The sequence below is a fragment of the Drosophila sulfurigaster genome, chromosome 3, assembly GCF_023558435.1.
Source record: "Drosophila sulfurigaster albostrigata strain 15112-1811.04 chromosome 3, ASM2355843v2, whole genome shotgun sequence".
Classification (NCBI taxonomy): Eukaryota; Metazoa; Arthropoda; class Insecta; order Diptera; family Drosophilidae; genus Drosophila; species Drosophila sulfurigaster.
In genome coordinates, this window is record NC_084883.1 from 53,681,002 (window position 1) to 53,697,697 (window position 16,696).

The window sequence follows — 16,696 nt, forward strand, 5'->3', positions numbered from 1 at the left end:
CGAAATGAAAGAATTACTTAATGAATGTCAAATAAATTTAGTTGCTAAGTTTAACATTTAAATGACAAAGTTTCATTTAAATAGGCAAATGAAAATTATGTAATATGGCAATTACATTTGATTATTTAAAGCAGCTTCAAGAAATGATTCTTTCTGAATTCAATTGACAATTTGTTGTGTAACCTTTTCTTCTTTTCTTCTTTCGAATTCAATCCAACATTTTTTATTTAACTTTCTTTCTTTTTGTAAATTCAATTAACAATTTTATGTTTCACATTTTATTCTCCCTTCAAGTTCAAATAACAATTTGTTGAGTAACATTAAATTTTCTTTGGGAATTTAGTCAACAATTTGTTATGTAACATTTTGTTCTTCTTTCGAATTCAATCCATAATTTTTTGTTTAAACATTTTTTTCTCTTTGTAAATTTAATTAACAATTTTGTGTTTCACAATTTGTTGTTGTGTAACATTTTATTCTTCTTTCAAATTCTATCAATATGTTCAGTTTAAAATTGTATTCTCTCTTAGAATGCATTGAACAATTTAGTTAAGTACACTTTAAATACCCAATATTTAAAATGGATTACTATAAAATTAATTTAAATATGAATTAAACAAAAAAGTCTCGATTGAGTTGCTCATTTTGTAATTAATTTTTATGCATTTACAATGCATTTTTTTTTTGTTAAATTCTGTAATCTGTAAAGCGCAACTTTTTATTTTAATTACTTTATGCAACAATTGATTCAATTAAGCTGTCGTATCTCATAGCTGGTTTTTTTTTTGCTAACCATTTTGTTGTACATAAATTTTAAGGCTTATCCTAATTGGAGCATCGCCGCAAAATATAAATTCCAACAACTCTTTTGCAAGCACGCAATGCATATTAAATATGATTATTGCAATTTACAATTTGAGTATTCATGACGTTTTGAAATCGTTCAATTTGCTGAAAATGGCGACCGGAAGTGAAAGCTGCGCCGCATAATAAAAACAACATGGCGGCGTCAAGTCGACGACCTTAGAAGCCTAGACACAACAAGTCTACACACACATAAACACATACTCACACACACACTTTCACGCTCAATTTCATAAATAAAGGCCACACGAAGACGTTGCTAGGAACCGACCAAAGCGACCAAAGCGACCGACGACCTACAAAAGCTGCTCTGAAATGGGGCCAGAAATAGGCCAGCAACAGCACACACACAAACACTCACACACACAATCACACACACACTTACACACTCTTTCATTTAGCGACTTGGGAAGCAGCTGCATCCTGCTCCTGCTCCTGCTCCTGGTTCACATCCTGCTGACAGCTTTTGAGCAGCAAAATCAACCAAGGAATCAATTTCGAAATCATTTTTTTTCGTGCCTCGTTTCGTGTTTTTTGTGGCTGCTGTTGACTTTATTAGCGCCAACAAAGTTGGCAAACGCATGTTGACTTAATTGCCGTTATTAGTTGTCGTTTTTTGTCGGTTGCAACACACAACACAAAAAAAGCAGCTCGACAGCAGCTGCGACACAATAATGAGACGCAATTTGTGTTCTCTCTCTCTTCAAAAAGCCCGACGGCCAAAAAAGAGTGTGTGTGTGTAAAGTATGTGTGTGTGTGCAACAGGTAGCCAAGTTAAACCGCAAAGGCCACACACACATTCACATTTCAGAACCTGACCTAGGCCAAGTGGATTTCGGGTAGGTGCCGCCAAGCCAAAAGAGAGAAAGAAAGAGAGAGCGAAAAAAGAAATACATTGGAGCTACGAGTTGAGTAGCCCTATCAAAATGCTGAAAGCCCGCACATGCAGAGACTGTTCTGTAGAGACTGTTGCGCCTTTTATGACACATTTTCCCCCTCGTCCAGCAACCAACAACAACAGCAGTAACAACAACAACAACAACAAGAACAGTCGTCGTCATCATAATGAGCAAATGGGCGCCCCATAAAAAGTTGCCACAGCGCTTTTTCGGCACACAGCGCAATGTGCGTGTCTGTCTGTGTGTGCGTAAGTATGTGTGCCTGTGTGTGTTGGGCTTTCGGCAACCCTTCGCTTGATGTATTGCTGCCCGTCTTTAGGGCTTAAGTCCCAACTTGTTGCTGCTATCTTTTTGCCCCTGTTATCGAACCCTACACAGAAACAAAAATCTTGAATCAAGATGTCAACATTGAACCAAGCAGGTTTATTCCTAAATAAAAAACAAAAATCCACAAAATATATAGATAGATAAATTCAAGATTATAATCTTATTTCAAGAATGGAAATATCTTAAAATTCAATCTTAAATTGAAATCAAACGTTCTTGATTATTTCTTGTCTGGATATACTTCATAGAAGATTGACTCAAATAGAAAGATGAAACAATCTCAATTTAAGATTATAATTTTGTTTAAAAAATGAAAAAATCTTAAAATTGAACCAACAAGGCAACAACACTAGAAATTAGGTTCTAAATTTTAAGGAAGGGGACCCCAACATATTAAGAAACAAGAACAATATTATTTTGTATAAGATCGAAAAAATCTGAAATCAAGATTTGCCATCTACTTTTCAATTTAGAAAAAAGACATTCTGGAATCAAGATTTTAATCTTAAAATAAGATGATTTTCATCTTGAAATGCAAATCTAGCATTAAATCTTGAATTAAGACTATTTCAACCAAAAAATCTTATTTCAAAATTGTTCTTTTTAAGATTGACAAAATCTGAAATTAAGATCAAAGTTCTGGATTAAGATTAAGAATAAAATTGATTGTGACTCAAATATGAATATAAAACAATCTTAAGTCAAGTTTATATTCGTATTAAACTTATTTTAAGATTGTTCTTTTTAAGCTCGAAAACATCTTAATTTTAGATTTCGACTTTTTTCTCTTTGTGTAGACAAAAAGAGTGAAATGAAGTTCATTCAACTGTCTAGGCAACCCTCGCATCCTTTCGCAGCCTCTCAACACAACCTTGACCTGCTGCCGAAAATATTAATTATATACAGGACAAAAACCCTTTTGGGAAGCTTCAAAAAGGGGGAAGTGAAAAGCAGGAAGTGGAAAGCAAAGGCAGAACAAATGAGAAAAGCGACCTAGGCACAATATTGATTTTCATAGCCCAGGCTCAACATGAGCCTCATTTTCAAGGTTAAACGCACCTTCCGCACAGCAGCAAGGAGGAAAGGACGAAAGCTTAACAGGATGTGTCTCTCTTGCTCGGCACATGAAATGTTAATCTTTGTTTATTTTGATTATCACTTTCGTGGGGAATGTGGGGAAGGACTTTCTCTGGCGCTGATTAGCCTGCGAATGTCCTTGAAGTCTGTGGCTGCGATTGCGTGACTGAGCAGCGAAGCGACGCTGACTAAATGACTAACTGCTGTCTGGAGCACAGACGCTGTCTGGAGGTGTTTTGTGCCACACAGCCAGCCAGCCAGAATGATTCATGTGGCAGGATTTGCGTTGCCTTTGCTTTGCTGCTTATTTTATGGCTTATATACCGAGCGCAGAATATTTCCCATTTTGATTGCTGCCGTTTTTTCCGGGGTTGACTTTCGTCAGTTGGGGGTGGGTTTTTGTAATTGAAGCGCACCCTGCAACATGCTACACTATGCTGGTCATACATATAGATGCCACATAGGCATAGAGGGATGTGTGTGTGGCAAATGCGTCATCGTCGATTTGCCACACGCAATTTAGCTGCAAACAATTTTCAATGTCAATTGCGTTTTTTCCTTTCTCTACCTTCTTTTTTTTTTGTGGGGGGGAAACGCGAGGTGACAATGCTTACACTTGTCCCCCGCCCAGGTCCCCGCCCCCTTTTCGGCAGCACTCACTCTCTCGAGAGGCCCCTTGAGATGTTTCCATTTTGATATGTGCTAAAAAGCTCACTTCAAAATTTATATCAAGGTCAAGTTCAGCAGCTGACGACGATGACGATGGCGGGGAGCGAGGGCGAGGGCAATTTTATTGTTTTGTTGAGGTAGCAGCAATGAAAATGAAACGGAAAATGAGTGTGGAAAAAAGGGGTACGAAGCAAAAGCATTTTGTTTGTTCTACAGCATTTGTGTCACAATTTGAATGGGGGGCAGCTAAACTGAGCTGAGGAGGGAACTGAACTGAGGAGGGAACCGAGAAGGGGGCAACATTGATTGGCTGGCCTCGATTTGCAAACGAGCTCAGAGTGAAAATGCAGCTGAGATTTGTGGTGCTTAGTTGGTGCTGTATTTAAGGAAAAGAGCTTAAGAGTTATATTTATTTAGAAAACTAAGAAGAAGACAGCTTATGTTTATGTAGGAAACTATGAATTATCATTACGTGTTTTATTTAAGGAACTTAACGAAGACAGCTTAAGGATTTTCTTGAGAAAACTGTTAATTATCATTACGTGATTTATTCAAGGAATTAAATAAAGACAGCTCAAGAATTTTTATTTAAAATACTCAGAATTATCATTTTGTGGTTTCTGTAAGGAACTCTGTAATCCAAATATTAATATTTGTCCTCTAAAGAACAAAATATGAGAAATGAGCAGCGAGTTAGAATTTAAGAAAACTTTAAATGAAATTTTTGCTGTAATTAAAACTAAAATGAATTATAACATAATTGAATTATAACTTGACAACTTGACAACAACTATAACACAAATTTAATACCTCAACTTCTTAAGTCTGTATATTATGTTCTAATTTATGCATGCTAAAAATCTTAGTCTTGTTTTGTTAATGAATTTAATTGACATTCTAGAAGTTATGGAAATATTTATAAAATATAAAGTCGAATATTTTTTGAGGGAATTTACTTGCTTAGATGTGTATTTAAGTGGCATTTTGGAAATGTTTCTAAAAATGTTTATTGCAATTAATAATTACTTTCCTTAAAATTTATTGAAGCTATGAGCCTAAAAAGAGTTGATGATAATTGGAACATAAGAATAAAGAGTTCACATTTATTGTACACATTTTAATTGAAATTTGAATTACATATTGAATTGCCAATTGTTTGTTTGTACTAACAAGTAAGAAAGCTACAGTCGAATGTGCTCGACTGTGAAATACCCGCTACCCATTTTGCATAAAAGCAATATATTGCGGTAATAATCTCAAAATATTAAAAATAAATATGCATGTATTCTCGATCGGGATTTGAACTCGAGCACCACCGACCGGGTGGTTAAAAAAAAAGAAGTTTGTACTTCGAGCGGGTTCGAACCCGGGCACCACAACATGCGCGGCTTGTACTCTACCACCTGAGCTATCGCATTGCTTAAGAAAACTTATGCATACAGATGCTAATATAGACGAGCATGTATATACGTATACGCATACATACAATACATACATAGCAGGCGGTTTTGCTCATACAAAATATTTCTTTAACAAAATCCACAATTTTTATTTATAATTGTTGTAAATACGATTAAAAAAAATTTTGTACCCCGAGCGGACTCGAACCCGAGTCCCCCGACTACCACAGCAGTAATAAGCTTGCACTCTACCAATAGAGCTATCGCAGTGCCTCTTGCATACATATACAAATATAGAGGCGAGCATGTATATACGTATACGCATACATACAACACATACATAGAAAGCGTTTTTGCCCATACAAAACTATTTCTTTAATAACTTCTACAATTTTTATCTGATCGCAACCAAATTTTCAGCAATTATAAATGCTATAGTTATTATTGTATACACCAAAATTCGTAGTTCTAGCTTTACAATTACGCTTGTTATTCGATTTTTTTGATTTGCGGGGGCGGAAGTGGGCGTGGCAAAAATTTGAAACAAACTTGATCTGCGTGCAAACATAACAAATGCTGTCGAAAAAAAATTATAGCTCTATCTCTTATAGTCTCTGAGATCCAGTGTTTCATACGGACAGACGGACAGACACACAGACGGACAGACGGACATGGCTAGATCGTCTCGGCTGTTGACGGTGATCAAGAATATATATACTTTATAGGGTCGGAGATGCCTCCTTCTACCTGTTACATACATTTCCTGCCGGCACAAAGTTATAATACCCTTCTACCCTATGGGTAGCGGGTATAAAAATGTAAATAAATGTACTAAAAAAGAATTTATAATACAAATTTATATTCTCTATTATATTTTGTTGATCTTGCACTGAAGCTTGCAAATTATTCTATATATAATATAGACAGAGTAACTTATGCCTTCAGGCTGTTCTCTATTATATATTTTCGTTTCGTTTTAATCTTTGTTTGATTTACAATTTCATTTGCCTTGCTTGATTTTAACAATTTGGTCAAGTATTAAACTTCTAGCACTCTCTAAGCTCTGTGCTATTATTCCACAATTAATAAATCATATTTATTGTGCTTAGAAAGTGGACAATACTCGACACAACCTTTGCCGCATCATTAATCCCACAATCAGCAGCAGCTGTGCAAATTTTAGCTGGACATTCAAGAGTGAGAAAGGGAGAGAGAGTGGAGAGATCTCTGTTCAACTAATTAGTTATATGCCTGGTTTAATGAAACTGCATTGGCTGCAAAGGATGCGCCAAGGAGCCAGAGACATTAATTTGAAATTCCATTTTGTAGATTTAATTGAGTTGAAATCAAATTAAAAGCAATTTATTTCCAACCCTCATTGCGAATTTTTTTCCGTTCCATCTTTCTTTTTCAGTGCTGCTTCTTTTCTTCTTGTTGTTGCCTGCCGCAACCCACACACACACACACATACTAATACATACGCACTTGGTGTGCGTTTTTCAGTTTTTCCAGTGTTTCTGGTGCTTTCTAAAAGTGCGTGGCACGCAGCAACAGCAACAGCAACAACAACACAAAGCGAAGCAGCAAACATAGATGTAGAAAGAACTCAAATGGAATAAAAATAAAACTGTGCATGGACGCGTTTTTGGGGTTGCAAATACATTTATATATATAAAAGAATATATGTATATATATGTGTGTTTGTGTGTGTTTGCCTCAGCCTGCATTTTGGCTGAGCTGCGAGGAAAATCGATAAAAATGTGCCGTCGCATCAGCATCAGCATCATATGAGCATGAGAGATACCCGCACTTTTATTGTATATGGTTAATCTGCAGCATTGCTGCAATTTTTGTGTGCGGCCATTTTGGACAGCAGAAAGAGATAGAAAGGAGGAGAAAGAGAAGGCGGCAGAGTGACATGGCATTAATTTTTAATTTGTCGCGTCATATCCAACAAAAAAACAAGGCAGATAAAAATATACAAAAATAATGATTTATGCATTTTGGCAGTTGTCAAGCTTGCGCACAAATTAAAAAGCCATTTCAATTACAACAGCAACAACAACTCGGCTAACAACAAGTCAAATTATGCAACAGCACAAAACAACAACAGCAAAAAATTTGTTCGCATTTTTGGCATCGACAAACGGCAACAAGGAATGCAAATAACTCGCTCGAGTTGACAGAGAGAGCGCCCAGCAAAATTGCATTTGATGGAGTGAAACGCGTTTCCTTCTTCTCCCTTCCCCTTCTTCTATTCACACCTCCTCACTCCAGCTACATTCTTTCTCCCCTCACTCGAAAAGTGCATTAAAAATGCGCTGAAGTTGACCAAAAAAAAAGAAGAGAAAGAAAGGAAAACGCCGAGCTCAACTCAACTCGCTTTGAGCCAAAAAAAAAAAAACAAAATTTGTTTAATTTGGCAGCATGAAAAAGTTTGCTCCACAGTCGACGTTGCTTCCATTGCAGCATACTTATAACCTGCACTTTGAGTGATGAGCATAAAGGATATGCACAATATGAGAAACAGCTTGGAATTTCGAAATTGTCCTTTTTAGTTGAGCACATGTCACAACTTATTATGCAATGCGTGTTTTTATATTTTCTATATTTGTCACGTAAATAACACATAAAGTAGTTCATTTTTCACTGTAGTTATTCATAAAAAGACTTATCATTGAGAGATCTGCTGCACATCAGTAATCTAATACTTATATTCTATCACTCTACAGAAAATTCAGTTTCCAAATTGTAACTTAATACTCTACTATTTTTGCTCTTTTTTCATTATTGCGCACAGATGTTTCTACGTTTAGAAAGCATTTATTGCCTTAAATAATATCAAATCTGTTCAAATTATTTTGAAGTAAGTGAAAATACAGCTATTAATAAAAGGTTTGAACCTAAGATTCGTATTTTTGAAATCATATACAAATATTTATGTCGAAAGAATTTATTATCATGATTAGTTTGGTCTTTAGAGCAAATAAAATAAATAAATTTCTTTTTGTACCCGCGACCCTAGTATATTTTGCACTCTATGGTATATTTTTAATGTAGTAAATATACCGAATATACTAAAATGGTATATTTTTAAATATTTTTTTGGTATTTTAATTTTGCATATGCTGCATTGTGTGGTATATTTTGTATGTGATACTATATCAATATACCAAATATATTATATGGTATATTTTTACTATGTCTGATATGTGTTAATTTGGTATATTTTGTACTCTATGGAATATTTTTAATATAATACTATATCAATTTACCAAATATATCATAAGGTATATTTTCAGTATTTTTTCAGTATATAAATTTGGTATATTTTAAAATTAATACCGAAATGTTTTGCTTTTATTGAAAATGGGTTGCAACTAATTCGATTAAAGCTTCTTTGCTTTTCTTTTATGTAATTATTAAAAAGCCTATTGAAATAATTATTGGCCTGCAGCAGAAAAATCAGAGTATCAATATTATCTCTTTAAATTTTCTACATTTGGACAAGTTGGTAATATAATATTTTTAAAAAATTAAAAAATCAGCGCTGCTTAAAGTCACTGTTGATTAATTAGAATTCTCTAGCGATAACATCACTTTGATTGAAAGTCTCTCTATCAACTTTAGTGACTCTGAAGTTCTAATAAACTGCAGAGTAACTGTGAGTCTAGCACAACAGTCAGCTGTATTTATATTTATTATTGTTGCTGCTGCTGCTGCTGCTGTTGCTGGTGTTGATGTTGCTGCAGCTGTAGCTGCAGTTGCTGTTGCTGCTGCTGTTGCTGCTGCTGCTGTTGGTGGTGCAGTAAAAGTGGCTTTTGTACGTACAATGACCTACCAACACATAAAAAATGCAAAAAGTGGCAAGACGGAGGCAACTCGCTGTGAGTCGCGAGCGCGCTTAAATATGCAAAGGACGCTGACGATGACGATGAAGAGAAGTAGAAGGAGGAGGAGGAGTAAGAAGCGGGCAAAGTGTGAGCGGCACATGCTGAAGAGGATGCAGAAGGATGCCACGAAGCCAGCGCCAAAAGATGTTGCAGCAGCATCAGCAGCAGAAGCAGCAGCGATGTTAGCTAGGAAGCCCCCCAAAGGCGAAAGTTTCGCTGAACAGGCAACGGCAACAACTCAATTCAACGCAAGGAGCGGGGGAAGTATTATATAAGAGAGAGAGGAGGGAGGATTGGAAGGGATAGATGGTGCAAGGATTCCGGCGTAACTTCAATAATAGTCAAGTGCAGTGAAGCATTCCGCCAGCTGCATTGCTCCTTGGCGCCACGTTCTCCTCGCTCTCTCGCTCTCTCTCTCGCTGTCTTTCTGGCTTCTTCCCTCTCTCTCATTGTAAAATCAAAGCTGTGATGCTGCCCCTGGTGTTGGCAGCAGAAGCAGTTCGCCATTTTATTTGCACTCGTTGCTTTGGCATTTTTATTTTTTGACGCGGCTCTGGCAACATCTTTTGGCCAGCACGCATACTTTTCTCAATTTTGTGCTTGCCACGCGGCAGCTCAGTGTATGTGTGTGTGTGTGTGTTTGTAAATTTTGCATTTACCCTTGGCAAGGACTTTTGCCAAAGCAAGGAGAAAGCCAACGCAGCAGCAGCGGCGAACGAAAGCAAAAAGTTTTATTTGCACAGTTTTCTTTTTCTTAAACTTTTGTTGTGAACCCAACGTAAAATGCTTGCTTGCAATTTGTACAAACATGTTTACATATATATACATATATATACACAATTGTATATAGCAAGTGTATATACTTCGCTGTGGTGTATATAGAAAGCGCTTTTCAACTTGGCAAAGGCGTCAGCTAAAAAAGTGTAGCATACTTTTGAGCGTCGCTTAGAACTTGCTTCGTTTTGCAAACTCCCAAGCAACTAAAATGGGAAATTTTTATAATTAACAACGACAAAGTAGCTCAAGAGAAGCAAAAGCAGCAGCAGCAGCAGCAGCATCAGTTTATCAAAGGCGACAATCGCGCTGAAGGGGCACAAGAAATAGAAATTGCAATGCTTTCGCTTTGGGAATGTGCAAAATGCAAAAGAGGGAACAGCTCTATTTTTATATGTATGTATATGCTGCACTTGGTAAATATATATATACTTGAATAAAGCAGATTTTTAGGGTGCCAGTCATGCAAATATTTGCAGCCAACTACTTGCAGCAGGCGACAAATGGAAGCAGAGAGGAGAGCAAAGTGCGTATACGCAATATGCGTAAGCTGCAGCTTCGAATCTTCAAAGAAAGCCTAAAAGACTGGGCAAGTTGCAGGTGGCAAACTGAAGTGGCTCTCCTCTATGTGTGTGTGTGTGTGTGCGTGTTTGTGTGTGTATTTGTGGGCGTCTCGAGCCTTGTTTGCACATGTTGCCAGCAATTCACATGCGACTCTCGTTTATTTGTTGCTGTTGCTGTTCGTGTTGAGTTTTTCTACTGCTGCTGCTGGTTTTTTTTCTTTTGCCTGTTTTATTTTGCGTTTTTGCATTAAAAGTGTGCCTTAGCGTATTGCCGAGTGTGTGCGTGTGCATATTTATGCGTATTTGTTTGCATAGCTGATGATGTGCCAGCAGCAACCATAGCAGAAACACAGCAGCAACAGCAACAGCAACAACAGCAACAGCTTTGTGCGTATGTGCGTGCTTTCCCCTATGGGGTTAAAGTTGTTGTTCCTGTTGTTGTTGCTCTGGGTGTTGTTGTTGTTATTCCTGTTGTTGTTGTTCCTCTTGTTGTTGTCGTTGCCTACCCTCAGCTGTGCGCTGCAATGTCCTTCGGGTGTTGCGCTTGCAATTAGAGAACTTGCAGTGCAGAAAATGCTGCAACTTTGGGCTTGTAAATGCAGCGAGCGCTAAATTGTTTGATAGCACGTGTGTGTGCGACGTGTGTGTGTGTGTGCCTTGTGTGTGTGCGAGTGCGTGCTAAGTGCAAAGTTCTGTGCTGCTGTTGCTGCTCGTGCACTGCAGCATTTTGGACAACAGCAGCAACAACTAGCGGCTGGCTACGTGACGTGAAATTTTTTTAGCGCATTTTATGTGCAGCTCTTCTCGTTATTGTTGTTGTTGTTTCCTGCCCTTTTTCAAAAACATTTCTTTTAAATTTTTTCCTGTTTTTTCAGCTTTCTTCGAAGCTGAGTTGTAACCACCCCCACACAGAACACAGCTCCTGTGTTAAGGGATGTTTATGCACGCCAGGACTTTCGTACTTTAGTAAATGACTTGACTTGTTTGCCAGTTGCCCAGCACCCAAAAATAAAAAAGAAAAGAAGCATCGAGAGAAACAGCAGGCACAACTTTTAGTTCGACTTCAAGTCGAAGAAGAAATTCGACGAAATTAAATTGATTTTTTGTTTGACGGGAGAAAAAAACTTTTGTAAAAATGCTTGCAGCTAATTTGCTTTTATATCTCTACTGCAAGCGTTTTTTCTGTAACTCTTTCACATCTCTCACTGAAGTGAAATATATACGCAGCGCATATCGAATTTATTGTTTCAATTATGTTTTCAATTTGCGCCGACAAACAAAAGCCGTGAAATGCAAAAAAGGCGCTCGGCTATAAATAAAATAAATAGGGAAAACAACAATATATTTTTTGGTGTCTCTCTCGGTTTTGTTTGTTGTCAGGCAGTGCTGCCCCGCCTCCCGCCTCCCCTCCTCCAGTTTGTAGCTGTGCCCAGCCCACGCAAGTTATTGAAAGTAAACATGATAAAATATACTTGCAGGAAATACACACAAAAATTGTATTCGAAAAACTCCGGCGCGTACTCGTAATGCATGCGAAATTGTCTCAAATGATATTTAAGAAAATTAAATTGAATTTACAACGGTTTGGGGGTGGTTGAAGAGGGTGAGAAGATGACTCAAACATACCCTGTAAAAGGTAGTCAATTATTTTCAATATAATATAACTTAAAGTAGACAAAGAATTGTAAAGAATGGAAGCTAAAGTTTTAAAGTTAATTTCAAAAACATTGCCAGCTGCTTATACCCTTCGTAAGCAATCACTACAGGGTATGTGGGTAACAACATAACAACGTAGCGAACGGCAATGATAACATAAAATAATCAAAAATCGATTTGAAAGTGCGGCTTTGTTTTTGCTAACAATATGCCAGCAAAGTCTCCCTTCCAAACAGCCAAAATTGTTGCTGTTATTCCAGTTGTTGTTGTCAAAATGCAATCAAAAGATATGCCAAGTTGTTGTCGTTGTTGTTGCTTTTGCTTGATAGGCACTTTTTGAGCAAACTTTTACTTCGTTTTCAGAGTTTTTCCTTTTTCATTTTTCAAATTGAAATTGTAAGTTGTTTTCTGTTTTTTCTGATGCTTTGCTCTCTCATCTCTCGTTCAATTTTTGATGATATGGGTGAGTTGGCTTAAACGGATTTGCAACATGAATTGAAAATTGTTTTTTCGTAGTGTTTTTTTTTGGTTGCACAATTAGAGGCGAGTGCAATGTGTGTAAAATGTGTGGTAAACTGTAACCCGTAACCTGTAACCTGCTGACCCTCTAAACTAACACAGAGCAGAGAGAACCCCATCAACGTCATCGTCATCATTTATGCATGAATGTATGAGAGTGCACGTATTTACCTATGGACAACCCTTTTTTAATATGCCGTGGTAAACTGCAACAAAACTCTAACTCAAACTCTGACTCGGAACTGACAAACGCCTCGCTTACATTCTTCACTTTTTGTGGATGGGTTGGCGATGGCGAGTGTTGCCAGTTTGTGTCGCATTGCTCGAGAAACGAGAACGAGACGGAGAACTAGAACGAGAAGGAGAAGGAGAACGAGAACATGACCGAGGAGAAGCTAACTGAACTAAAGGGTTCGCTTGCACTCTCAACGAATCGGTCAAGCTGAAAAATGCGCTGCAATTGCACCTTACACACACATACACACACACACACACACATAGCACATACATAACACTCACACAGCTACATAAATGGACAACAAGTACAAATTATTTAATGGGGTTCTGCTCGACTATGAAGTGCTCAGCATTGTACTCTAAGCAAAGGTAAAATGTGCTACTCAATGTCAGATTTGTTATCAACTTCTATTGATAACTATAACTATAACTTCTATTCTATTTCTTCTATTCCTAGCAAAGAATTTTAGTTTTAATCAGCAATAACATATGCACAACTTCCTTTAAGTTATTATTGTCCACTTTTTGATGAATTCTTTACAACTATGTAGTATAAAACTGTCGAATGCAATGAAATATTGAAAATAATATCAATAATTTTAGTTAAACTTGTTCCTAGCCAAAGGCCAAGCAGCCAGCGCTTGTAAATTTACGCTAGCTTATAAATTAATTTATAGTCAATGCCTTTAATAAATAAATAAATAATTGAAATTAATATTCGGAATTCTTGACCAATATGGAACACGTTCATTTTGGTATTAAAATGTATGATTATAAATTCTTTACAAATATATTAAGAATTTCGAGAATTTGGCACTGCAATTTTATATTGATAAAAAATGCAATAATATTGTAAATCATTAATAAAATGTTTTGCCAAATTTTATAAAAATCTTTAGAAATTATGAAATTTGCACAGCACTTTGTACAAAATGGGAGCTCTCAATAATATAATATAATATTACAAGTCATTTATAAAACTCCATCCATAATTCTGATAATAAAAGTTTGCTCTAAAACAAAATGGGAGTTCTCAATAATGTAATATTATAAGCCATTTATAAAACTCTTTATATAATTCTGATTTTAAAAGCTCGCTCTAATTGAATGTTGAAAATCATTTAGAGGATCTTTTTTTAGGTATCGTTCATTGAATATTCTAAATTGTGTCACAAATATATTTTATATTCTTTACTTTAATTTCTATAGTAACTCTAACAATCTTTGTTCAATTTGAAACAACAAATATTCCAGTACCAATTCTGTGAAGATTTTAATTGCACTGAATTAAGTTTTTAATTATTTATGCTTGCATGAGCAGATTAAACACAAAATATTATTTGCTGAAAAATTCGCAGAAATTGAAATTCGTGGAAATTTGTTCATTGAGAAATTTGAACATTTTAATTAAAAGAATCGAGCGAGAAGTCAACGACTAATTGCCAAGAATTTTTAAGCTCTCTTTATGAAGTGTAACAACTCTTTGCAGTATTTGTCAACAGGGTATTTTCCCTGTTTGCCCTTCGCAGTTTGGGCCATGCATCGTTGGTATTTAAATTGAGCCAACGGGCAGTGAAAAAAAGGGCGAAATGCACTTCAAAAATAGAAATGCAGAGCAACATAAAAAAGGGTTAAATGTGCTAATACATGTAAGTATGAGTGTGCAAGTGTGTGTGTGTTGGTGTGTGTGTATCCTGTATCCTTGAAATGCAACGCATGAAAAGCATTTTCGCTGCTTCTTCGCTCTCTCTCTCTCACTGTATTGCTGTCTCTATCGCTGTTGCTGTGGCAATTAGCGGGCAAAGTCTTGCGTTTTTTTTTTTGCTTTTTATTTAGCTTTGTTGTTGTTTATTAATAAACAATAACAAGAATGCTTAATTGCATATCTATTTACTGCCAGCTGCTGCTTGTTAACCTCATTTGCCGCTCTTCCTTCTCCCTCTTTCCATCTTTCTATCTCTTTCATTCGCTTCGCCTGTCCATCATTAACGTCACATTTCTCCCCTCTTTAATTTCGGTATCTTTTTAGCTTTCTTCGCAGTTTGTCTCATTAAAATGAGCAAACGCGAAAATCATTTGCACTGCAAGTTTCTCCTTCGCATTTTATACCCGCTACTCATTGGGTAGAAGGGTATTATAGGCAGAAGGAGGCGTCTCAGACCCTTCAAAGTATTTGTATTCTTGATCAGCGTCAACAGCTGAGATGATATAGCATTCGGTATATTTTCAGTATTTTTCTGGTATATTAATTTAGAATATGGGATATTGCGGTATACTAATATGGTATATACTATCTTGAATGTAGTTCTATGTCAATAAACCAAATATAGGCTATGGTATATTTTAGTAATTTTGTGGTACATTAATTTGGTATATACTATGATATATTTTGAATGTAGTTCTCTATTAATATACCAAATGTAGCCGTCGGTATATTTTTGGTATTTCTGCGGTATACTAATATGGTATATACTATGATATATTTTTAATGTAGTTCTGTATTAATATACCAAATGTAGTCTTCGGTATATTTTTGGTATTTCTACAGTATACTAAGTTGGCATATACTATGATATATTTTGAATGCAGAACTATAACAATATACGAAATATAGCCTTTGGTATATTTTAAGTATTTTTGTGGTACATTCATTTGGTATATGGTATATATTGCCTTCTATGGAATATTTCGTTTTCTATGGTATATTTCGAATGTAATTTCAATATACCGAATTTAGCCTTTGATATATTTTTAGTATTTTAGCGGTATATTAATTCGGTATATTATATTTTCAAATAAATACCACTCCGTTTTGCTTTCATTAAAAATGGATAGCGGGTATTTCTAAGTCGAGCACACTTTCTTAGCTTTCTTACTTGAATTTTTTTCCACGGCAACTGAAAAATGCACTGTCGCATTTTCAGCTCGTTAGTGTGCGTGCGAGTGTGTGTGTGTTTGTGTGTGAGACAATGCGGTAGTTTTGTCCTTTAACTACTTGGCAAGGCCACGCACTCGTGGCGTCTTTTGATAACTGTGCTTTAGCCTTGCATATTAAGTATACGCGTAGTACGACGCTTTCGTCGTGTAATTATGTAACATTCATTTACATTTCGCGCTGCATTTTAGACTTTTAATCAATGCAGAGTTTGTACATGCAACGTTTTATATAAAACACAATTCACATTTGTTTGTTTGTTTGTCTCGTCGTCTGTCGCATTGAATGTGCCAAGCTTAACAAGGATGTGAAAATTTATTTATTAAAATTTAACAACGCATTATAATCAGCGCAGATTTATGTACCCGAGTGGATGTGTGTGTGTGTATAGTTTCGACTAGCGGAATGAATGATTGTCATCAACAACAACCACCAGCAACAACAGCAACAGCAGCAACAGCAACCGAAGCAACCGAAGCAGCAACCCATCAACGAGCAGCATCATCCACGTTAAGCAGCCGTCGCGGCGAACAGCAGCAAATCATTTTCATGCAACAATTCAAAAGCATTCAATTGCACAGACAACACACAACACAACAACGAAGCATAGAATTGCACTCACACTCGCACACATGGGTTTTATTATTTAATTTATGCGCCAGATACAAAAAAAAGATGAAAAATCTGCTGGTAAAAGAGAGCGAAACAAGAAACTGCCACACACACACTCAAAAGATACATAGATACAGTTGTTCAAAAAACAATGGACAACAAAAAAAGAAGAAAAGAGAAGAGCAACTCTTCTTTTGTTATTTGCATAAACTAGCCAAAGGGTCTTCACTTCAGACAGCGACAAAATTCGCAACTGTTTCAAGGTCAACTT

General features: G+C 36.3%; 1 protein-coding gene across 1 annotated transcript in view; it reads right to left on the reverse strand.

Annotated features, from left to right (window-relative positions):
• The window catches only part of LOC133842411 (methylcytosine dioxygenase TET), a 145,142-nt gene that overhangs the window by 105,012 nt on the left and 23,434 nt on the right, over nucleotides 1–16,696 (reverse strand).